General features: G+C 44.7%; 1 protein-coding gene across 1 annotated transcript in view; it reads right to left on the bottom strand.

The window, feature by feature from the left end:
• TSNARE1 (t-SNARE domain containing 1) overlaps positions 1–14,646 on the bottom strand; it is a 401,022-nt gene extending 386,376 nt beyond the window's left edge. Inside the window, exon 1 of the mRNA XM_083517030.1 lies at positions 14,515–14,646. The gene's annotated coding sequence lies outside the window, so the exon portion shown is untranslated. The remainder of the gene's footprint in view (positions 1–14,514) is intronic.
• Between the last annotated feature and the right edge of the window lie 9,100 nt (positions 14,647–23,746).

Raw genomic sequence — 23,746 nt, 5'->3', positions numbered from 1 at the left:
AACCTCTCTTCCAGTTTCCAGCAACTGGCGTTCAGGAACACTGCTGCTTCCCAACCATGGAGTTAGAACAAGGCCATTGCAACTAGTAGCCATCGATAGCCCTCTCCTCCACGAATTTGTCTAATCCTCTTTTAAAACTGTCTAGGTGGATAGCTTTTGAATTATGGTGCTGGAGGAGACTCTTGAGAGTCCCATGGACTGCAAGAAGATCAAACCTCTCCATTCTGAAGGAAATCAGCCCTGAGTGCTCACTGGAAGGACAGATTCTGAAGCTGAGGCTCAAAGACTTTGGCCATCTCATGAGAAGAGAAGACTCCCTGGAAAAGACCCTGATGTTGGGAAAGATGGGGGGCACAAGGAGAAGGGGATCACAGAGGACGAGATGGTTGGACAGTGTTCTCGAAGTTACCAGCATGAGTTTGACCAAACTGCGGGAGGCAGTGGAAGACTGGAGTGCCTGGCATGCTCTGGTCCATGGGGTCACAGAGAGTTGGACATGACTAAACGACTAAACAACAACAAGGTGGATAGCCATCATTTCTTCATGTGGGAGGGAGTTCCGCAGATTATCTAAGTGTACTTCCTTCTACATGCCCTGAATCTTCCAACCTTTCCTTTTATTCAATGTCCACATATTTTAGTGGTCAAAATTCACCAGGCGCACAACTACCAACAAAAGAAGAATGGAGGACGAAATTGATGGACCATGCAGAATTAGATAAATTAACAGGAAGGATTCAAAACCTGCGGGACCAGAGATTCTTAGAAGACTGGAGTAAATATATGAATTATTTGAAAAGTTATAGTAATGAAGAGATTACGTTAGTGGGACTGCAAGAAGTTTTGTAAGGAGGGCTATTTGAAATATTAGAAGTAAGACTATGAGGAGAATTATTAGTTAATGATAACTAAGAGTAATAGAGAAATTAAGAAATGCAGAGTAAGTGATGAAGAATGGAAAATCATCAGAGGTGTTGACGGAAGTCAAAAATATTGTATAAGATAAGATGTTATGTAATATGAATGTTGGAAACGATATGTTAAAAAACTAATAAAAAATATTTTTTTAAAAAAATTCGCCAGGTGCGTTTTGCTACTGGAACGGGTCCAATTGCAACCATATGGAGATTTCTGGCACCAGGCTGGCAACCACAGTTTAAAAACATTTGACTTAGTCCCTAATACCTTTTCCTTTTCCTTTTCCATTTCCATTGTGTAGGTTCCTCCTTCTTGTATAGTGAATTGTTGTAAGAGCAAGCTACTGTCAAGCAATGTAGTTGAGATAATAGAATCATAGAACCGTAGCGTTGGAAGGGACTCCAAGGGTCCTCTATTCCAACCCCCTGGCGAACGGGCAGTCCATTATGGGGACTGTAACCTAGGTTTAAGGTACCATTTGACACCTAGCTTATATATCTGAGTTTCAAACACCGGTTATGAGGGACAAAGTCTTTTCTCTAGCCAGCTGAGGAAGGCAGTGAAAATGAGACAGTGCAGTCACACAGCTGAGCATCCTTCCTGCAAAATGAATTCCCAGGTAAGTTGCAAAGTAGAACACCCACTTCCAACAGCAAGGTAAAGGTAAAGGATCCCTGGATGGTTAAGTCCCATCAAAGGCGACTATGGGGTTGTGGCACTCATCTCGCTTTCAGGCCAAGGGAGCCGGCATTTGTCCACAGATAGTTTTCCAGGTCATGTGGCCAGCAGGACTAAACCGCTTCTGCCGCAATGGAACACCGTGCCGAAAACCAGAGAGCATGAAAACGCTGATTACCTTCCCGCCGCAGCGGTACCTATTTATCTACTTCCACTGGTATGCTTTCAAACTGCTAGGTTGGCAGGAGCTGGGACAGAAGAAGAAGAAGAAGAGGACGGGGAGTAGGAGGAGTTTGGATTTGATATCCCGCTTTATCACTACCCTAAGGAGTCTCAAAGCGGCTCACAAACTCCTTTCCCTTCCTCCCCCACAACAAACACTGTGAGTGTGAGTGAGGCTGAGAGACTTCACTGTGAGGTGAGTGAGGCTGAGAGACTTCAAAGAAGTGTAACTAGCCCAAGGTCACCCAGCAGCTGCATGTGGAGGAGCGGGGAATCGAACCCAGTTCACCAGATTACGAGTCCACCGCTCTTAACCACTACACCACACAGAGCAATGGGAGCTCAACCCATTGTGCGGATTTGAACCGCTGACCTTCTGGTCAGCAAGCCCAAGAGGCTCAGTGGTTTAGACCATTGCACCAACCGCACAACCCAATGGGAAACATCTCCAGGCTAAAGACCCACAGGACTGCGTGCAACCTTCTAGCAAGCTATCCAGGTTGAAACCAAGACATATGAGGAACGGTTGAAAGAGCTTGGTATGTTTAGCCTGGGGGAAAAGGAGACGGAGGAGGAGATACGATAGCCATCTTCAAACACCTGAAGGGCTGAAGTGGGAGATGGAGCAAGCCTGTTTTCTCCTGCTCCAGAGTGTAGGGTGCAAACCAATGTACAATATTACCAAAAAAAAGGAAATTCAGACTAAAATCAGGAAAAAAATTCTGACAGTGAGAATTGTTAGACCGTGGAACGGTCTCCCTCAGGAGGTTGTGGACTCTCCTTCATTGAAGGTTTTTAAGCAAAGGTTGGTTGGGGGGTTGGACTAGATGACCCTTGGGTTCCCTTCCAACTCTATGAATTCCCACCATTCCTATTACTGGCTGTGCTGGGCAGTGCTAATGGGAATTATAGTCCAAAACATCTGGAGGGCAGCACAATGGAGAAGGCTGGTACAAGTCATGGTTTGGAGGACTCAGACACTGAGAAGAACCTGAAGGAACAGGGATGGAATTTAGCAAGGCAGCTCCTGTCTTCCTGGTTGTGTGGGGTGTCTTGGTCTCTGGCTTTGAACAGGCACAGATATCTTGAAGGCCTAAGCACCTCTCAGCTTATATCAAGGGCTTGCAGTAAGGCTCCAAACAGCTGTATCTGAGCATCTCCCATATGTCACAATTTTAGCCTCCCTCTCGATGTGGCTCAGAGCCTAGCCGTGACTTCAGTATTTGCTTCTGTATTTTATGCCTCTGGGTGAAGCACTTTATTTTGGTTAGATCGTGTCACAGGAGAAAAGCAAGCAGCATTTTAATTCCTTGCAGGATCAATTCTTATTGTTTAAGTATTGAGCGGCATTGTGAGCCGAGAGAATATTATCTAGTAGTTTAGACCAAAGTTTCTATTTCAGGCCCGAGGAAGAGCAAAATTGGGTGTGTTTTACAAGGCCTAATGAAACTTTTATGGCTCCGAACAAAAAAAAAAAAGGCACCAGTCCTCTTCCAGCATTTGTATGAATTAGGTTTCAGACGCTCTGCAACTGTGGGTAAGCACTGCAGGGGGGCATTCATATCTGGGGAATTTTGCAGCCGAAGAGAAATATATCGAGCTGGTTTCTTCACACAAAGCTCTTCCCTTTGTAAAAAGGCCAGTCTACAGTTTGGGCTGCCATGCATGCTCACACATATACAATGGAACCTCGAGTTGCGGACGTAACCCGTCCCAGACGCAAGTCCGCAACTCAAAGCGTTCGCACACAGAACCGATGCGTCTGTGCATGTGCGCTGCGTGATCTAGCGCTTCTGCGTATGCGCGAGCGGCAAAACCCAGAAGTAACCGTTCTGGTACTTCCGGGTTGCTGAGGGAAGCAACTTGAGAAGACGTAACCTGAAGAGGACGCAGCGTGAGGTATGACTGTATAGGTATGCACAGCCAATCAGTATGGAATTTTTTATTTATTTGATAAAAGTTATACACCGCTTGATTGCAAAGAAAACACAAAAGCCTCACAAGCGGTTTACAAAAATATAAAACAATAAAGCCAAGGAAAATCTGCAACTGTGCTTTAAAACATACAAAAAGTTAAAATACCGAATCAAATTAAAATTCACACCAGCATTTCTAAACGCCTGGGTAAAGGTAAAGGTAAAGGGACCCCTGAACATTACGTCCAGTTGTGGCCGACTCTGGGGTTGCGGCGCTCATCTCGCTTTATTGGCCAAGGGAGCTGGAGTACAGCTTCTGGGTCATGTGGCCAGCATGACTAAGCTGCTTCTGGAGAACCAGAGCAGCGCATGGAAATGCTGTTTACCTTCCCACCGGAGCGGTACCTATTTATCTACTTGCACTTTGATGTGCTTTCGAACTGCTAGGTTGGCAGGAGCAGGGACCGAGCAACGGGAGCTCACCCCGTCATGGGGATTCGAACCGCCGACCAAAACAAGAAAGCTTTTAGCAAGCAGCAAAAGGAATACCATGGGCAGACTTCAGACCTGTTGGATCTACTTTGATTTTTTAACTGTAACTCCAGGATCAACCAACCAGAGCTTGGTGCTAATATATATACATGGTGGGAAATCCTATGCTGAGATTGTAGCTTACCACGTACATAAGAGCATTAGTTCATAAATACCCATAAAAGCATAATTTTAAAAACCAATAAGACATCAGCAGGTACTGATAGGTTAAAAAGACATATTCATGCTGCAAAGGCAAATCTGAACAGTACAAGTGACAGAAGGAGTCAGAAAGAGGCAGGGACAGTGTCTGCTGAACCTCTAGTGACAGGCAGTTCCACAGGGCAGGGCCTGTCACACTAAAGGCTCAGTCCCTAGCGAAGACCAATCAAACCTCAGGGGTGTGAGGAGCCACCAGAAGTGCCCCTTTGGGTTACTGGAGACTGAGATCCATCACAAAACTAGAGGGTTTCTTCGGAAAAGCGAAGACATCCGCCCAGTAGATATCCCCGATCTGTGTTGCCTCCCCAGTTTGTCAACAGCCTTACCCAGACCTCAACCCTCTGCACCAAATAACTTCCCACCAGACCTAAACTGAGCTGTTCCGTAAGTTCCCAATGCTTCAATATATAGATATTTATCTCCAACTGATGCAACCTACAATGTCACCGGCTCTCCTGAAATCCAGAAATAGACATGTTGCTATGGAGCATGTCAAAGACCAAGCGCAAAGTAGTATTTTCACAAAGTAGAGGGGAAAGTCTCTCAAAGACGTAGGCTGATTTTCAGCTCAACCTGCCCAGAACCTCAGCACACATTCAAAAAACTAAGTGTTCTAGCCCTCGGTACTGTGGAGAGAGATTTTCAGGGCCATGGACAAGACCTCCGTCCTTTGGTGAGGTTCCCCATGACTACAACATCCTTGTAGGACATGTTATTTGCTTTTCGGTCAGAAGACGGATGTGTTTGGTCTTTTAACGTGGGTGAAATGTTCTGAATTCGTTTTGTTTGAAATTGTATCCTAATGTACCTGTTTATTCTTGTGAAGCGCATCCAGCAGACTTTGTGGCTGAATGTCGGCATATAACAGACCCTCCAAGTGTTCCTATTTTCCAGGAACAGTCCCAGATTTACAGAAGGATGTCTATGTTTTCTTTGGATATTGTTTCAGAAAGTGTGCATTACTCTTAAGTGTGAACTGCATAACCTCCAAGGGCCCCCATTTTTTCAGGGACAGTCCCAGAAATCATAGAAGCCATCCCGGTTTCTGATTTGATCCTGGAATGTCCTGCTTTTCCTAAGGATGTCCCTATTTTCATTGGAGAAATGTTGGAGGGTATGGAGTTATGTGATCCCCAAGCCAAAGGAGATAAGTAACTATGCAACCCTTAGGAGACATCTGTGTAAGGAAGTTTTTGGATGCTTAATGTCTTGTTATGTTTTTCTATATGTTGGGAGTCGCCCAGAGTAGCTGGGGCAACTCAGTCAGGTGGGCTGAGTAAATATAATATAATATAATATAATATAATATAATATAATATAATATAATATAATATAATATAATATAATATAATATAATATAAATAATTTATTATTATTATGGAACAGGACAGCCCTCATTTCACTGGAGAAATGCTGGAAGGTTTGCATATAAATACAGTGGACCCTCGAGTTATGTACCGCTCTGGATGCGTAACATTCAGGTTGCGAACACGGCAAACCCAGAAGTGTATACGTCCAGGTTTTGCCGCGCATGCATGTGCAGAAGCGCTCTGCGCACCACACATGTATGCAGTAGCACTTTATCATGCCCCGCGCGTGTGCAGAACCAGCGCCTCCAATTACGGACTTTTCAGGTTAGGTATGGACCCCCGGAACGAATTTAATTCGCATCTGGAGGGTCCACTGTAAACAGTAACAATAACAACTTGAAGTTGTATATGGCATGCAGAACAAATTGGTTTGTCATACAGTGGTGCCTCGCAAGATGAAAAGAATCCGTTCTGTGATTCTCTTCGTCTAGCGGTTTTTTCGTCTTGCGAAGCAAGCCCATTGACGGATTAGCGGATTAGCGGCTTTTAGCGGCTTATCTGCTGATCGGATCAGCTGATAAGCGGCTTAGCGGCTTAGAAAAAGGGGGGGGAGGGAAAAAAACCAGCAGGAACTCGCAAGACATTGTCGTCTTGTAAAGCAAGCCCATAGGAAATTCGTTTTGCGAAGCACCTCCAAAACGGAAAACTCTTTCGTCTAGCGAGTTTTCCGTCTTGCGGGGCATTCGTCTTGCGGGGCACCACTGTATTTTTAACTCTGTATTTCTCGTGGGGGGGGAAGAGAAAATAAAAACAAAGGCAGCAGATATGCACACTGGATAGCTGTGAAAAATCACACACACCCATGAGAACTACACAGCAATCTGATAAAACCACCATAGAGGAATCAAAAGTGAAACCACTATACGTACAACAGAGACTCAGTGAAAGTCATTCCTATTGCCTCTTTCTGCACACAACCGCAAGTGCCTTTCTTGTGGCTCAGCACTGCAAAACAGGAAGCCACACACAATGCACTCAGGCAGTTTGAGAAACCCTGACATCAGCTGCACTCCACATTCTTGTGAAAAAGCACTGAAAGCCCGGTCTGTCTAGCTCTCCCACCAAATGTACCTCTGAAAGTGAGGGGGGGGGAGACAAAAGCACCCCAACACCTCAGTGGCAAACCAAGCTGCCCTTTAAAGAGACAGTGACGTGAGGCATGCCTGTTAAGCTTTCTCCAAGAAACTTGGGCTAATGGTCTAGCAAACCCCTAAGCAAGGACATTACCACTGCCAGTATCCCCACAACAAGCCTGCGAGGTAGGCAAACTGTGTTAGATAGATAGATAAAACTTTATTCGCATTGGCCAATGGCCATAACAACAGTAAAACACTATACACAGAAAAGGAAATTTGGTATAAGAGCACAATTTAAAGTCCTGAATCAGCAGTCAGTTAGTGGCCCTTATTCAGATTGCCCCTGCTATGAACCTAGCAACCTTTGCTATTATCTGCTCATTTTGATCTGGTAGGCAAATTGTGAGTGCCAGGGCTGGCCGATAAATGGCTTTCAACATTGCAATAGATCACCAGCTAAACATCGCAAGACACCGATACATCACGATTCTGAAATAAGGATTGAACTACGTGGAGGACTTGGCTGGCTTCACGGTTTTCCCGCATCGTGATTTTTGCCGGTGCCTGGTTTTGCGATTCACTGGCTCCTGAGGGAGGCAGGTGAGAGCTGAGCTGGCAGGGGCTGCAGGAATCAAGAGACACATTGGCTGGTTTCATGGTTTTTCCTGTGAAAATTGTAATTTTTGCATAGCACACACACACATACAACACCCCCCCACCACCATTGGGCACTCTTAAGCACTAATAAGGAACCTAAACTACTAAAAACCACCCAAATGAACATATTTGCCAATTCTAGAGAAGGGGTAGGAACCAGTGACTCTCCAGATGCCATTGGACTTCAATTCCCATAATTCCTAGCAGGGAACCTCCATGCTGGCAGGGGCTGATGGGAGCTGGAGTCTAACCAATTCCCCACCCACACTCTAGTGCAACCAAATAACAGAACCCAGGATGCTATAGTGATCAGAACAGCCTTGATTCTCTGTACCTGGCAACATCACACAAGAAGCAGACTTGGCCCCCAATCCAATCGTGTCTGGGTGAACCCCTGTACCTCTCCCTTAAGAATGAATTGCTGCTTGAGAGCCAGTGTGGTGTAGTGGTTAAGAGTGGTAGTCACGTAATCTGGGTAACCGGGTTCGCGCCTCCGCTCCTCCACATGCAGCTGCTGGGTGACCTTGGGCTAGTCACACTTCTTTGAAGTCTCTCAGCCCCACTCACCTCACAGAGTGTTTGTTGTGGGGGAGGAAGGGAAAGGAGATTGTTAGCCGCTTTGAGACTCCTGAAGGGGAGTGAAAGGCAGGATATCAAATCCAAACTCTTCTTCTTCTGCTGCTGTGAGAACAAGTTAGGGTGCATTTGTTGTGAACCGGTTTACACGGGGCAGAAAATTTCCCAATGCTTAATTTGTCCATAGAAAGTTTGCTGCTTTCGAAATTTCAAATATGGTTGAAATCCAATCGCCAATACTGCATCAGGAAACTGGACAAGCTTTATTTATTGTAAGCCAGTAAAATAATTGCACCCATTTAGATTGCTCTCTAAGGCATCCAAAAAAATTTCAGATGCAAACCAAAACATTTCTGATGCAGTTTACCCGAGGCACAGAGTAGAGGGGAAAATTTCCAATTCAAAATTTTCCAGAAAACCCACATCACTGATTTATACCCAGGCAGTTTGCATCACTAAGGAAGAAGGATGATTAAAACTGATTGAAAGCAAGTTTTCCCACTATTATCTCATATTATCTCCAAGTAATGATGCATACTAACCGCTTCATCTAACAACAAAACCTATTAATTTACAACTAAATAGAGTGTTTACACGATACTTCTTCCCAATGTTCATAAACACTGCATTTTTCTCTTCCACCTTTGCTCTCCTTTCATAAATCGCTTCCACAGTCCACCTGCTTTGCTCCAAGCAATGCGCAGAAACATGAAATGGCTAAGAATCCAGAGCTTTGTCACACACCAGGGCACCATGGAAAGGGAATGAGGGTTCTTCTTTTCCTTCCTGCAACTGTGTACAGACTCTACATCCCACAGATACCAATGTGTAAAGGAGAGATTTTTTCTCTAAAAGGACCCCAGAAGAAAAACACAGCCCTGCCCGGTAGGACAGCCACCACCACAGCAAACCACCAAATCCTCAGTCAGGGAGAAATTGGCGTTCTTTTTCTGGACGTCCTCCAGTTTCACAAAGGCAAGAGTCAGATAGTTCACTCACTGCCTTGTTGAGTCCCAAGCCCATGCATTACTCAGCAGAAGGTAACCAAGCAGCCAGGTACCGGATTCAGCGCCAAAAGATTGCTGCAAAAAGCCGCGCATGGTATAAATACAGATACAGAGATACCTTGGTTCTTGAACTTAATCCGTTCCAGGAGTCCGTTCGACTCCTGAAACCATTTGAAAACCAAGGCGCAGCTTCTGATTGACTGCAGGAGTTTCCTGCACCCAAGCGGAAGAAGCATCGGGACGTTCGGCTTCCGAAAAATGTTCGCAAACTGGAACACATACTTCTGGGTTTGTGGTGTTTGGGAGCCGATTTGTTTGACAACTAAGCCGCTCAAGAACCCAGGTACCACTGTAAATGCAAGTTGTATCCAGGCCTGTGTGGTTGCTTCCTCACACAATTCTTTCTCTGTTTGAGCCATTAGAACTTTGATTTTATTTTTTAGAATAAGGTAGATACCATTCTGTTTCTGGAAGATGAAAAGGAAATGCCTTTATTTGCTTAGAGAGAGCAAAGGGTAACTACCCAGCTCTGATAACTGAGTGAACAGTAGACAGAGCATGGGAATTCAGAGACTATGAGGTCATCCAGGCAAACACCATGAACCATACCTCCTGTGCAGAAAAGGCATTACAAGTGGAACAGGAACATTATACAAGCCTCCCGGCAGGTGAGTCGCTGCTACTTACCGGAAGAAGGGAGGAGGAGATAGCAGAGGGGGTCAGCTTAGTGCAAACTCACTGGCAGGGGCACCAGGTTGGCTCTGCCACCGTGTTTGCACCGTGCCAACCTCCCACTGCTTCACCATTCCTGGAAAGCAACAACCACCCAGTTGCTCCACACCATCCAAAGAGCAGCTTCTGCCCTTGTACTGAGCCCATGCTAGCAATGCCGTCTATGACGCCATCTGTCCTCTTTATAGTGCTTGACCTCCAAAAAGTAAGTCTCGCTCGCATGCATCTTTCATCCAACACAGAAAAGCCGCCTTTCAATTCAGTGTCTTTGACTGAAGGCCACTGATTCAGCTTTAAGAGATAATAAGTGGACGTTTGTGTATTTAATTTTCACCACACTATGTAAAATGGGGGAAGGGCGGGGGTCAGGAGAAAGCCACTTGGGGGGTTATTTTTCAATATCATTTTTTACACAGCCTTGAAGGAATACCAGCACTGCTCTTGCAGGAAGAATAAATACTGCCTTTAACTCTTGCTCCTGGTATGGTGAGATACACTCAGATAAGTTCTCTTTCGTGCACTCACTGCCCAGCAAATCAGAAAGTTCTTTTTTTCATTAAGTTGATCATTATTGTATTTGAAATACTTGTTGTTCAAAGCGCTTCACAGATGTTGCCTCAGCAGCCCTGCCAACCTCCCTGTAGGGAAAGTCCCCACATTGCAGATGGAGAAACCGAAGTTGAGACAATTATAGGGTCTCGTAGCATGCAACCGTCTTGAGGATGAGCTTGAATGCAAACTATACGGAAATGTTCTAAATGCAGTTAATTTCTATACTGCTTTTCAGCCCAGAGCAATTCATAACTCACATGAGAACCAGTTATGTTGCGGCACTTCAATGGCCCCAAATAGTGGTGATCCTAACATTATGCATTGAGTTTGAAGTTTTACCTTCCTATCCAGTTTGCAGAAATGGAGGGTGCAAAGCAAGAAATACAGTGGTGCCTCGCAAGACGAAATTAATCCGTTCCGTGAGTCTCTTCGTCTAGCGGTTTTTTCGTCTTGCGAAGCAACCCTATTAGCGCCTTAGCGGATTAGCACTATTAGCGGTTTAGCGGCTATTAAAGGCTTAGCGGCTATTAAAGGATTAGCGGATTAGCGGTTAAAAGGCTATTAGCGGCTTAGCATCTTAGAAAAAGGGGGGAAATAGTGGGGGGAAATTGGAACACTTGCAAGACGTTTTCGTCTTGCAAAGCAAGCCCATAGGGAAAATCGTCTTGCGAAGCAGCTCAAAAACGGAAAACCCTTTCGTCTAGTGGGTTTTCCGTCTTGCGAGGCATTCGTCTTGCGGGACACCACTGTACAAGCCAAGCCACTTCTGCTATTAGCACCAATGCATAATGCAGTCAAGGACTTTAAAGGATCCTCCAGACAACCTATTTACTTAGCATTCATCCTTATATGCTTGTGCAAAGCTGAAACTGGGGGTAGATCATATCTGGTTTTTCTTCTGTTCAGATCTGCTAGCAAGGAGGTTATATGTCAGCAAGCATTCATCCTGGTTTGCTTGCGGGTCACTTACACAACTACCCAAATGGTCCAATTCCACACATTTTACCCTGCATTTCTCAGTCACTTTCCTAACTGCAAACAAAAACCTGTTTCTTTTCGAAAGTGGACTTGCTGTGATAAGGAAGGGATCACTTTGTGAGCACAGTGGTGTCCTTGGGGTCTTCCCCTGGGGCCCACAAAACCTGAGTCCCCTCCGCCCACTCACTGTCCCCTTGGCCCTTGGCCACAAGGTGCTTACTGCCGTTTTCTCCCTGAAGAAATAGAGAGAGAGATGAAGAAGGAAGTTGGATGAGTGACTTTCTCTCCCACTTCCTCTTTCTATGTACTTTTCAAGGCTTAGATTATGGTAATTTGGAGTGGCTACATGCCATGGCTCAAAAAAAAAAAAAATCTTTATGTGCTCCTGGGCCCCCAAAGTGTGAAAACAGCTGCAGGAGAGGGGAAGTGAGTAACATTATGGGATGTTTGGCAGTGCCAAAGGCATGCATAGGCAAGCTCGGCCCAACAGATGTTTTGGGACTACAACTACCATAATCCCTAGCTAACAGGATCAGTGGTCAGGGATGATGGGAATTGTAGTCTCAAAACATCTGGAGGGCCGAGCTTGCCTATGCCTGGCCAAAGGTGTCAGTGCTCCTCTGGGAAAGTTGAAGCCTAGACATTTGATCACACTCACTTAATCCTCACCGATTTGTAGCTGACAAACCTCAGTGGCTAGGACATCTAGGACCAAGGGGCATCCATTCAAACTCCCTTGTTGTTTTTGCTACTGCCAGGAGGTGGAATGTTACTACCAAGATGTGTGTTATTTGCATGCCGCTACATTTGTTATGTGTTGCAGCTTTACTGCTGTTATTATGAATTTGTTCTTGTGATTACAGATAGGTAGCCGTGTTGGTCTGCCATAAAACCATGGAGAGACCTGGTCTGAACAAAGACATTGGATTCTTATCTCATTATACATGACTAAGCCATTTTTCACCTTCTCACCCCTTGCCTTTTCCTGTAAGACCTATTGCAGTCGTTTAGAGTCGTCAACAGGCTCATCTCAGCTATCTGCCAATCTCCCATTCCCACCACCCTTCTGAGTAATACCCCTCCCCACCTTCTCACTATATAGAAGGATCTGGCAACTTCTGTTTCAGTGTATCTGAAGAAGTGTGCATGCACACGAAAGCTCATACCAAGAACTAACTTAGTTGGTCTTTAAGGTGCTACTGGAAGGAATTTTTTTATTTGTTCTTGTGATGTGTTTAGTAGTGTTTAGAGTGTCAGACTAGGACCTGGGAGAGACCGTGGTTCAAATCCCCACTCAGCCATGAAACTCGGGGTCATGGAGTTGGAGCCCCACGTTAGGTGAAAGATTCCTATACAGTAGTACCTCAGGTTAGAGACGCTTCAGGTTACAGACTCCACTAACCCAGAAATAATACCTCGGGTTAAGAAATTTGCTTCAGGATGAGAACAGAAATTGTGCAGCAGCGGGAGGTCCCATTAGCTAAAGTGGTACCTCAGGTTAAGAACAGTTTCAGGTTAAGAACGGACCTCCAGAACGAATTAAGTTCTTAACCCGAGGTACCACAGGTTGGAGTAAATGACCCAGGTAGTCCCTTCTAACTCTACGAGAGGCGAAGAAAACTCTGACCCTAAACCTCCACTGCCTTGTGGGATATCTTCAGGAGAAGAAAAGTCTAAGTGGGAAACCCTACACTAATCCTAAGACAGTTGGATGGTGCCTTGTATGCCTCCTTCCGGCAACTCCTGCAGCCAAGATGATGCCAAATGTCTGGTTCTGCTTTCCTTTGGACCACATCAGTGAGGCTGTGTGTGTGTGTGTGTGTGTGTGGTCATCTGACAGGTCCAGGACCTTCAGACACACCACCCAGGCTTGCGCCCCACTAAAGTCACTTCAGTGCTGCTAACACAGTAGTTTGACTTCACCTCCGGAGGCACACTCTATTGTCTATTGACAGACAGGTGCCAACACTGATTCTATGGTTAGGTGGCCACTGGCCTCATTCATCAGGCCTTTTCTTATGTTTTCATGGTCAACACAGTTTCATGGACTGCATCTGTCGAGATTGGATGTGTCTACAGTGTCATCACAGTGTAGACCAAGCGGAGCACCAGCCTCTCCCTCCGATCATTACATATTGTGTCCCAGAACATCTCTCAAACTATGCAGCGGCTATAGGGGAAATGAAAGCCAAGGCAGATTACAGGCCAAAGACAATGCATTACTGTATTTTAATATTTGGTTGGAAGTCGCCCAGAGTGGCTGGGGAAGCCCAGCCAGATGGGCGGGGTATAAATAATAAAACATCATCGTTGTTGTTGTTGTTACAATGCTCAGTTCTACTCAAGATATGCTCAGAGGGTCTCCTGGGAGACAAGAGAATACTCTTCTCCACGAAAGTAAGTTGTTCAACGCATGATTCTAGGGCACGGGGAAGTATCTCTGCACATGCTCAGAAACACTAGACCAAAACTGGTCCAGGACTTTGAAGAAGAGGCAGCAGCCCTCTTACACAGAATGCAAGAATTGACAAGTCCGCAGAGAAAGCAAAAATGCAACTATCTGTGAACATACACAACACAAACCCGGATACAGTAGCAAGATGCAATCTCCCTAGGAGCTCCTCAAAGTATCCGTAACAAAAGCAACACTAACTTTGCTACATTAGCAAAAGAAGAGGAAGCAAAAGAGGAGCAAATTGTTGCATGCAAACTGAGACGCCAAGCCCTCCTCTCTGGTAGGACAGGGTTGATGGGGGAGCTTTGGCCCCTGACAGAATCCAACTATACACACATTCAATTGAGCCTCACATCTCTCCCCAGCCTGCTGCAGCCCCACTGAAGAGACCAGACCCGGTCCTCCGGCCCCTGCCAAAGTGGCCCCCTTTTTTGCATTCACATGTGCAAATGTTCCAGGATCCGCCCGCCTCCCCGCCTTGCAAGGCTCCTTATTCTTCTTCTTCTATGGCCCTCGCCATCATCATCCCCCTCCTTGCTAGGTGGGTAGGGGGGCCCCCGGGCCATGACTCATGCAAAAACGCCCCATGGAAATTGGGGCACCATTGCGCGCGCAGCTCCTCACCTGCCCACAGCGCGTGTGCGTAACGGGGTTGTCAGCGGCAGCAGCCTGGGCTTGGGAGGACGAGAGCAGAGGGGCTCCGCACTGCGCTTGCGCGGCGAGGAGGGGGGACACAGAATGGCCTCCCCCCTTGCTCAGCTGCGCGACGTCTCATTGGCTCGCAGCTCCCTGCGTCGGGGAAAGAGAGGAGGGGCCGGACTACAAATCCCAGCAAGCACGGCGCGGAGGCGGAGGCGGAGCGAATGAATAGGAGCGAGGGGGAGCTGCCTGGCCCCGCCTCTGGAGAAGCTGGGAGGTTCATTCATAAAAAAAGGAGAGTTGGGCAACTGCGAACTGCGGGATAGTTTGTTACGAGGCAGCTGTCCAGCGGCGGATTTATGGAGGCAGTGAGAGATTTCACTTTCTTGGGCTCCATTATCACTGCAGATGGTGACAGCAGCCACGAAATTAAAAGACGCCTGCTTCTTGGGAGAAAAGCAATGACAAACATAGACAGCATCTTAAAAAGCAGAGACATCACCTTGCCGACAAAGGTCCGTATAGTTAAAGGCATGGTTTTCCTAGTAGTGATGCATGGAAGTGAGAGCTGGACCATAAAGAAGGCTGATCGCCAAAGAACTGATGCTTTTGAATTATGGTGCTGGAGGAGACTCTTGAGAGTCCCATGGAGTGCAAGAAGATCAAAGCTCTCCATTCTGTAGGAAATCAGCCCTGAGTGCTCACTGGAAGGACAGATCCTGAAGCTGAGGCTCCAATACTTTGGCCATCTCATGAGAAGAGAAGACTCCCTGGAAAAGACCCTGATGTTGGGAAAGATGGAGGGCACCAGGAGAAGGGGACGACAGAGGATGAGATGGTTGGACACTGTTCTCGAAGCTACCAGCATGAGTTTGACCAAACTGCGGGAGGCAGTGGAAAACAGGAGTGCCTGACGTGCTCTGGTCCATGGGGTCACGAAGAGTCGGACACAACTAAACGACTAAACAACAACAACAACATAAGCTAAACAAGCTATAGCTTAGGGCCTCACTTTCTTGGGGGCCCCCAAAAAATGTAAAGGGGGAAAAACTGGATGTACATTTCCAAAATAGAAGATAAAAAACAAATAAAATAAAACCTACATATAGCAACAGTGTTTTGTGTTGTGGAGGCTCCTATGATTTAAGTAAGTCTGCTAGCCTGCTCCCTAAAATATCACTGGTTTGCTACTATTATTTCATGTTATAACAAGTTTTTAGAGACTAGATTGTGTGCCTTTGTCAACTGTGTTTCTAAAGGAACTTTTGCTATTGCCAAATGCCAATGTGTTTGCATTATTAAGTTCATAGCTGTCAACGTTTCCCTTTTTTTAAGGGAAATTCCCTTATTCTGAATAGGATTCCTCGCAAGAAAAGGGAAAAGTTGACAGCTATGATTAAGTTTGTTATGAATAAAAAAATCAATTTAAGTTAGAGCTTAATAATCATTTCACTATTATTATTATTATTATTATTATTTTATATTATACTACTTCTTAATTGTATTTCTGTTCAACAATTACTTTGATAAAATACATATTTTGTTACTTGCAAATGGCTTGAGATACCTATGAGGTCCATAAATAACCATATAGCATATATTCAACACAAAAACCAGCGACAATTTGTTGTTGACAAAGGACAGCAGGACATATAAAGGGCCCCATTACCTACAGGAGCTTAGGGCTCATCAAACCTAAATCCAGTCCTGCTGTTGTCCAAAGTGAGTCAGGCACCCCAGGTTTTCAAAACTTGGTAACCTCACTTGGTAAACTTAGTATCTGAAGAAATGTGCATGCACACGAAAGCTTATACCCAGAACAAACTTTGGTGGTCTCTAAGGTGCTACTGGAATTTTTTAAATTTCTTTTGACTGCATCAATCCAACACGGCTACCTACCTAAATCTTGGTAACCTCACGTGAGTCTTTCTTTCTTTCTTTAATAATTTTTATTTAGGATTTTCAATTTTACACATTTCAAAAAAATTACAAGCATTTTAACATGTCAAAACTCGACCTCCTTCCCCCTCTTTCTGCAGTTTATTGATTTTTTAAATATATTTTCTGCATGCTCCAAATTAACTTAATCATTTATCCATCTACTTTAAATGTATCCTCTTGTGGAAATGCAGGTTGTTGCAATAATCCTGCCAATGTTCTTACCTGTTTACAGTTTGTTTGTAAATATTCAATCATTTCATATTTTTCCGGTAAGTTTCACTACTTCTGCGTATTCTGTAAGTTTTTGTATCCATTCTTCTTCCGTCGGGACTACTTCTTCTTTTCATTTATGGGCAAGTAACATTCTTGCCGCTGCAGTTGCATACATGAATAAATTTCTATATATTTTGGGTAGTTCTGTCCCTAGAATTTCTTCCTTTCTTTTATTGTTTTCTATTTAAGTTACATTGTAGTCCAAAGTCTATTCATCAGGAAATAAGGATTTGTTTTAAGTTTTTCATGTGTGCTAAAACTCAGTCTGGTATGTATATGTGTGTGTGTGTGTGTGTGTGTGTGTGTGTATTAACCTCATCAGTTAACAAACATGGATACATATGCTATAATGTTATTGTTTTAGTTAAATAAATTGTTTAAATCGTTATTAAGGAAATGGTTGTTTTTCTCCTTCTGATAAAGTACAGCAGAAAAGTTGCCCAAATATAAACAATTTCATAATTATCTTTCTATGTATTTCTAATAGGATAACCAAATCAGTGATTTTTGATATAACTGCAAAAACGACTCTGAAAATTTATTATTCCAAAAATGAAACCTTCATCTGGTTGTAAATATTAAAATTATACCAGCAAGAATGAGTCTTTCTGTAAAAAAATATATGATTTAAATCAAGTATTACTGCCTAGTGAGGGACGCAGGTGGCGCTGTGGGTTAAACCACAGAGCCTAGGACTTGCCGATCAGAAGGTCGGCGGTTCAAATCCCCGTGACAGGGTGAGCTCCCGTTACTTAGTCCCTGCTCCTGCCAACCTAGCAGTTCAAAAGCACGTCAAAGTGCAAGTAGATAAATAGGTACCACTCTGGCGGGAAGGTAAACGGCGTTTCCGTGCGCTGCTCTGGTTCACCAGAAGCGGCTTAGTCATGCTGGCCACATGACCCGGAAGCTGTATGCCGGCTCCCTTGGCCAATAAAGTGAGATGAGCGCCGCAACCCCAGAGTTGAATGGATCTAATGGTCAGGGGTCCCTTTACCTTTATCTTTATTGACTAGTGATTTAAATCAAATCCACCCTGATCCTCTGTTCTCTGTTTCTCCCACCGCCCCTATGGCTGGCTTGTGTTTCCCATCCCAGTTTATGTGGGGCCCAGCCAACTGAGCCCAATGGATCTTAACCCGGCATAAGCCCTGGAAAAGGGAGCATGGTGAGGGGTGAGGACCAGAGAGGGGAGACGTAGGCTGGTTCTGAAGCCTGTTTTCCTCATTCATGTGACCTGGCAACCCAGCGAAAGTCAAGCCAGCAGAAAGGGTGTTGTGACTCAAACGCTCTTGCAAGAGGGGTGCTTTCCGTCTGCCAGCCTTAGACTGGCTCAGCCAGCAGCAGCCCCGATGCTCAGTGAAGTTTGAATCTGGTGCAAATGTATTCATGCTTATCTTACACCAGCCTCTTGTGTATAGGATTGCTCCCTTAGTCTAGCAGCCTTGGGGAGGTGGGTGTTCCGAAATCAAGGGAGGAATGTGTGTATGTGTTTTATGAAACGTCTAAATAAAACATTAAAAAAAATAAAAAAGTGTGGGAGAGGGCCTTAAAACAGAGCAATTTTGAGCATTGCCATGGAATACTGATTGAGGCGTGGACTGAGAAAAATGAAAGGGGTGGTGGTGAAATTGAGGTACAGTTATTTATTTAATATATACCACCTTCATCTGAGGATCACAGGACAGTTCGCGATACAAATCTGATTCGAATCTGTGCTGCAACCTTTTGTTGCAACTCTGTGCTGCAACTTTTTGTTGCAGTTCTGACTCAACACAGGCTGTTATTCTATCTATCTCTAATCTGGTTGTGCTGGTAATTAACATTTCGCTCACTAAGACATGAGAAGTGATAATCAAGTTTATTAAAATATCAGTAGCATTGTTACAAATTGCATGCTTTCCTTAAATCTTAATTGCTGCCTATATTTATGTGCCAGGTGTGGAGGGGGGAGGGAGAAAAGCAGCAACAAACGAGGATTTTAATTGTGTCATTATCCTCAATTTGCAGAAGATTATTCGGCTTTTTAGTGGAGCTGGGATACCTATTCTTTACTACAGCAAAATAAAGAATAGCTGTCATTGTCAGATTCCTGCAGGAGAGCTCTTGAAGCTTGCAAAACTTACCCCAGCGTAGATTCCACTGGCTTGTAAAGACTGCATGTCCAGGCATTTTAATTAGCACTTGGAAGTCTTCCTGCACTTCAGTTAACCTTCAAAACTTTTCTTGCTTTTAAAGGTCACCTGATTTCAAAGGTGATTTTGTGAATTTCAGTAGGCCTTGGAAAGTCTCCATTTCACAGACATGTCTGTTTCTTCAAAATGGCATGTATGCTTTGCTTTCCCCCATTTTGGGCACCAGTAAATTTGGCAGCGTCAGAGGAAATGCGTGCATGCCTGCCTGGAGAAAGAAGTCTGTGATATTGCAAAAGTTTTCACCCAGGCTCGGTTGGTGTCGCTGAAGACGACAGGGGCAATGGGTGTCTTGTTCCACGGAGATGTCCACCGGCAAGGGTGGCTGGCAGGCGAAGCAAAGGAAAGTCAGGAGGGCAGTGCAGGGCAAGGCAAGGCACCTTGGAGGGGAATGTGGATTCAGAACCACGGATAGCACTCATGCCACAGACACCAATAAACGGACATAAATCTGACATCAAGAATCACAAAACAGAGAAACCAGTAGGAGAACACTTCAATCTCCCAGGACATTCTATACAAGATCTCAAAGTAGCTGTTTTACTACAAAGGAATTTCAGAAATAGACTGGAAAGAGAAGCTGCTGAATTGCAACTCATTACCAAACTTAAAACCATGGAGAGACCTGGTCTGAACAAAGACATTGGATTCTTATCTCATTATACATGACTTAGCCATTTCTCACCTTCTCACCCCTTGCCTTTTCCTGTAAGACCTATTGCAGTCGTTAAGAGTCGTCAACAGGCTCATCTCAGCTACCTGCCAATCTCCCATTCCCACCACCCTTCTGAGTAATACCCCTCCCCACCTTCTCACTATATAGAAGGATCTGGCAACTTCTGTTTCAGTGTATCTGAAGAAGTGTGCATGCACACAAAAGCTCATACCAAGAACTAACTTAGTTGGTCTTTAAGGTGCTACTGGAAGGAATTTTTTTATTTTGGCCACAGACACCATGCATTCAATTTGTCTCAGCAAGGCCCTAGAGAAGTGGTTTTCAACCAATGTGCCGTGGCACCCTGGGGTGCCTTGAGTGATTGTCAGGGGTAAAACAACAAGAAACCTATGGTTGTGTGAAACATAATAAACACACAAGACGTAACTGGCTGTACTTTTGTATAAATAGGATATTCTTGGCAGAAAAGCAATGGAAAACCTAGACAGCATCTTAAAAAGCAGAGACATAACCTTGCCAACGAAGGTCTGTATAGTTAAAGTGATGGTTTTCCCAGTAGTGATGTATGGAAGTGAGAGCTGGACCATAAAGATGGCTGGTCGCTGAAGAATTGATGCTTTTGAATTCTGGTGCTGGAGGAGACTCTTGAGAGTCCCATGGACTGCAAGAAGATCAAACCTCTCCATTCTTAAGGAAATCAGCCCTGAGTGCTCACTGGAAGGACAGATCCTGAAGCTGAGGCTCCAATACTTTGGCCACCTCATGAGAAGAGAAGACTCCCTGGAAAAGACCCTGATGTTGGGGAAGACTGAGGGCAGAAGAAGAGGACGAGATGGTTGGACAGTGTTCTTGAAGCTACCAACATGAGTTTGATCAAACTGTGGGAAGCAGTGGAAGACAGGAGTGCCTGGTGTGCTCTGGTCCATGGGGTCATGAAGCATCAAACACGACTAAACAGCAAATATGCATTGTATCAAATTGTAGATATCAACAGAAGTCTCATAAAGTTCAACGAAAAAGCAGCAGACCCAGTGGATCAGTTCATTCTCTAGTCGGTTCATGCATAAGGTGTCTATTCCACCTGTCTGTTCATAGAGTCCAATAATCCACATGAAGGGCTCTTACATTTCCACAGAATCCTTTCACAGAGTCTAAGACAAGGATTTCTGGAATATTAGCCTTGTTTCACCATCCTAGGCCTCACCACTACTATGTCGTAAGATCCACTATCCTGTAATATTACATACGAGCATGTACTACTGATGAAGCCTAGGATGGCGAAACATAGGAGAAGTGGTCTTGGAGGTGGTGTTGGAGAAAACCAGGACAAACACTATTTAATCTGCAGCAAAGAGCAGAAAATCAATGTTTTAAATTTCTAAATGAATAGGTGATGTCCCTGATATGTTGAAGGAACTTGCTAGCTGTCAAGGATTCTTGACGGTTCAAAATTTCTTTGGATGCTTTTTCTAAAGAGGAACCGTATTTGCCTCCGCTTTTGCTTCAGGTGAAATATAGAGCTTCTCCAGATAGTCTTTTCATTTGCTGGGCTTGCCCTGGTTCTGTCTTCAAGAAGGCAGGATCAGTCTATTTTCCTGCAGGAACATTTCTGAAAGCATCATTTGAACGTCATTTTGTTTAAGCGAGGACTCTTTGACGGTCCACCTGCTTGTTTGGAAATGCAATCTCTCACAAGCACAAGGCTTGCTAACATAGTTTAAAAAGGGCCGAGGGCCACCTAAACTTCACTTCCATAAACATTCCATTTTTACAACTCCCCCCTCCAATGTTGCCACCACCACCAGAAGACTTTCTTCATCCTTTTGCAGCAATGGTAAATCACCTCTCAGCACTGCTTCAAAAGACAGCACCTTAGGGGCAAAAGTGTCATAAAACCTGCATTGACATCAAGATTCTGTTGTCTTCCTTGCACTCTACACCCTTCCCATTATTGCTTCCCTTTAAGCTTCTAACAGCATCTGTCAGGTAGCTCAGCTGGGCTTTCTCTTCCCTATGAAAAGTCAGCATCAATAGGCCTTGCATAATATTCAGGTGGAGGGCTGCACAGATTCCGAGAGAGAGAGAGAGAGAGAGAGAGAGAGAGAGAGAGAGAGGTTTAATTGGCCCAGTGGAGTTGAGTGTACTTTTCTTTATTGTACATTATCATATTATTACTTTAGCAATCTGAGTCAAGACAACAGTCTTTCTGAGGCACCTTGAGGACTTCGCAGTTTTACTCCCAAGTTGCACTGGGGCGCCTATGTGTAAGGCCCTGTAGATGAATCAAAGGGGTTGTAGGGCAAGCTTTTTACAGATGGGTTTGGAAGCACACTAAAGCAGTGGTTCCCAGTTAGCTAATGACTGGGGATGCCCTGTTTTTCAAAAGCCAAGCCACAGACCCCCTCCTTTTGGGAATTTTGATAACTCTATGGTAAAACAATTTTTTTATGGTAGCCCCTAATAAGCAAAGGATTTTAGGTCTACTAAAAAAATGAAACATAAAATTTGTGATATTACCATGCAAAAATGACCCCCCCAAAATAGTTGGGGGGAGGCAAGGGATAGGGCCATGGACCCCCCTGGGTGCGTTCCCCGGACCCCTAATTGGGAACCACTCCCCTAAAGCATTCTCCTTTCAACAAATTATCAGCGTTTGCCCTCACTCTCTGTGATTTTCAGTTGGATTGGTGCTCTTGTGCTGTGATATCATCATGCTCACTATGCGTTTCCCAGAGTGGCTAGGGTCACTTTATGAAGAAATAAGCAACTCAAGCCTTTTGCCCCACTTGGTGCAAAAACAGGGGCTTATATGGGAAACCAACAACAGCAAAGAGGATCGATAAAGCTGCTCTGGTGAATATATTTGGTGCCCCAGGAGAACAACCCTATAAGGTCCCATTCATCTGCACATCAAGCCATGTGGGGTCTCCTCCCCCATGATATGAGTGTGTGTGTGTGTGTGTGTGTGTGTGTGAGAGAGAGAGAGAGAGAGAGAGAGAGAGAGAGAGAGAGAGAGAGACCAGCACAAACACAAGAGCCACTTACATAGGTTTATCTTCTCATGCAGTGGATCAAAACTTTAATTAGATTCCAAAGATTGTATCCCTGATTTCAGCTTCTTCTTCCCTTTGTAGTTTTCTTCTAGCTGTTTTTGGTTGCGTTGCCCTCTTAAAAAGTTATAACTCTTCAAATGCAGGTCTATATAACAAGTCTTTCCATTTTCAGGCCTGCAATAAGCTACTCTATTTTCCAACTATATAAAATATTTTCACTCGGCCTTCAAACCTTTTTGCCAATCAGGAGACTAGGTTTATAGGCTGAATTTTTGACCATCCTGTGCAGAGGTTTCTGAGCAAAATATCAGCTGTTTAACCTTCCTAAGAACTTTTGACCCAGCTATGCAAGACTCCCTTTAAAGTGAAAAGCAACCATTATGTAATCCAGGTTTTCCAGGTTTTCCACAAAAATGACTGAAAGTCACAATTTGACATGTGGAATACTGGTAAACAGCACTCTGTGATATTATCTCATTCCCCAGGTTATGAAAAAAGTGTTGGTACTCAGTCCCTGCCTGTTTCTGCTTACCGCAATGCTAACACTGTAAGCAAGATGAAGATTGCAAGCCTAACTCCGCTTACCTGGGAGTAAAAAGGTAAAGGTAAAGGACCCCTGACAGTTAAGTCCAGTTGTGACCCCAGTCTGGGGTTGCGCCGCTCATCTCGCTTTACTGGCCGAGGGAGCCAACGTTTGTCTGCAGACAGTTTTTCCGGGTCATATGGCCAGCATGATTAAGCTGCTTCTGGCAAAACCAGGACAGCACACGGAAATGCCATTTACCTTCCTGCTGGAGCGGTACCTATTTATCTACTTGCACTTTGACATGCTTTTGGACTGCTAGGTTGGCAGGAGCTGGGACCGAGCAACGGGAGCTCACCCCATCGTGGGATTCGAACCGCTGACCTTCCAATCGGCAAGCCCTAGGTTCAGTGGTTTAGAGCACAGCACCACCCGTGACCTGGGAGTAGGTCCCATTAAATCCAATAGGACTTACCTCTTAGCAGACATAGTTAGGATTGCAGCCTTAGTCTAGACAGAACCTCTGCTTTATAGACTTAAGGTAAGTGATTTGTTAGTGTAC

The sequence above is a fragment of the Podarcis liolepis genome (genome assembly GCF_965112155.1).
Source record: "Podarcis liolepis genome assembly, chromosome: 8".
Lineage (NCBI taxonomy): Eukaryota > Metazoa > Chordata > Lepidosauria > Squamata > Lacertidae > Podarcis > Podarcis liolepis.
This window is presented reverse-complemented; position numbering and strand designations above follow the sequence as displayed.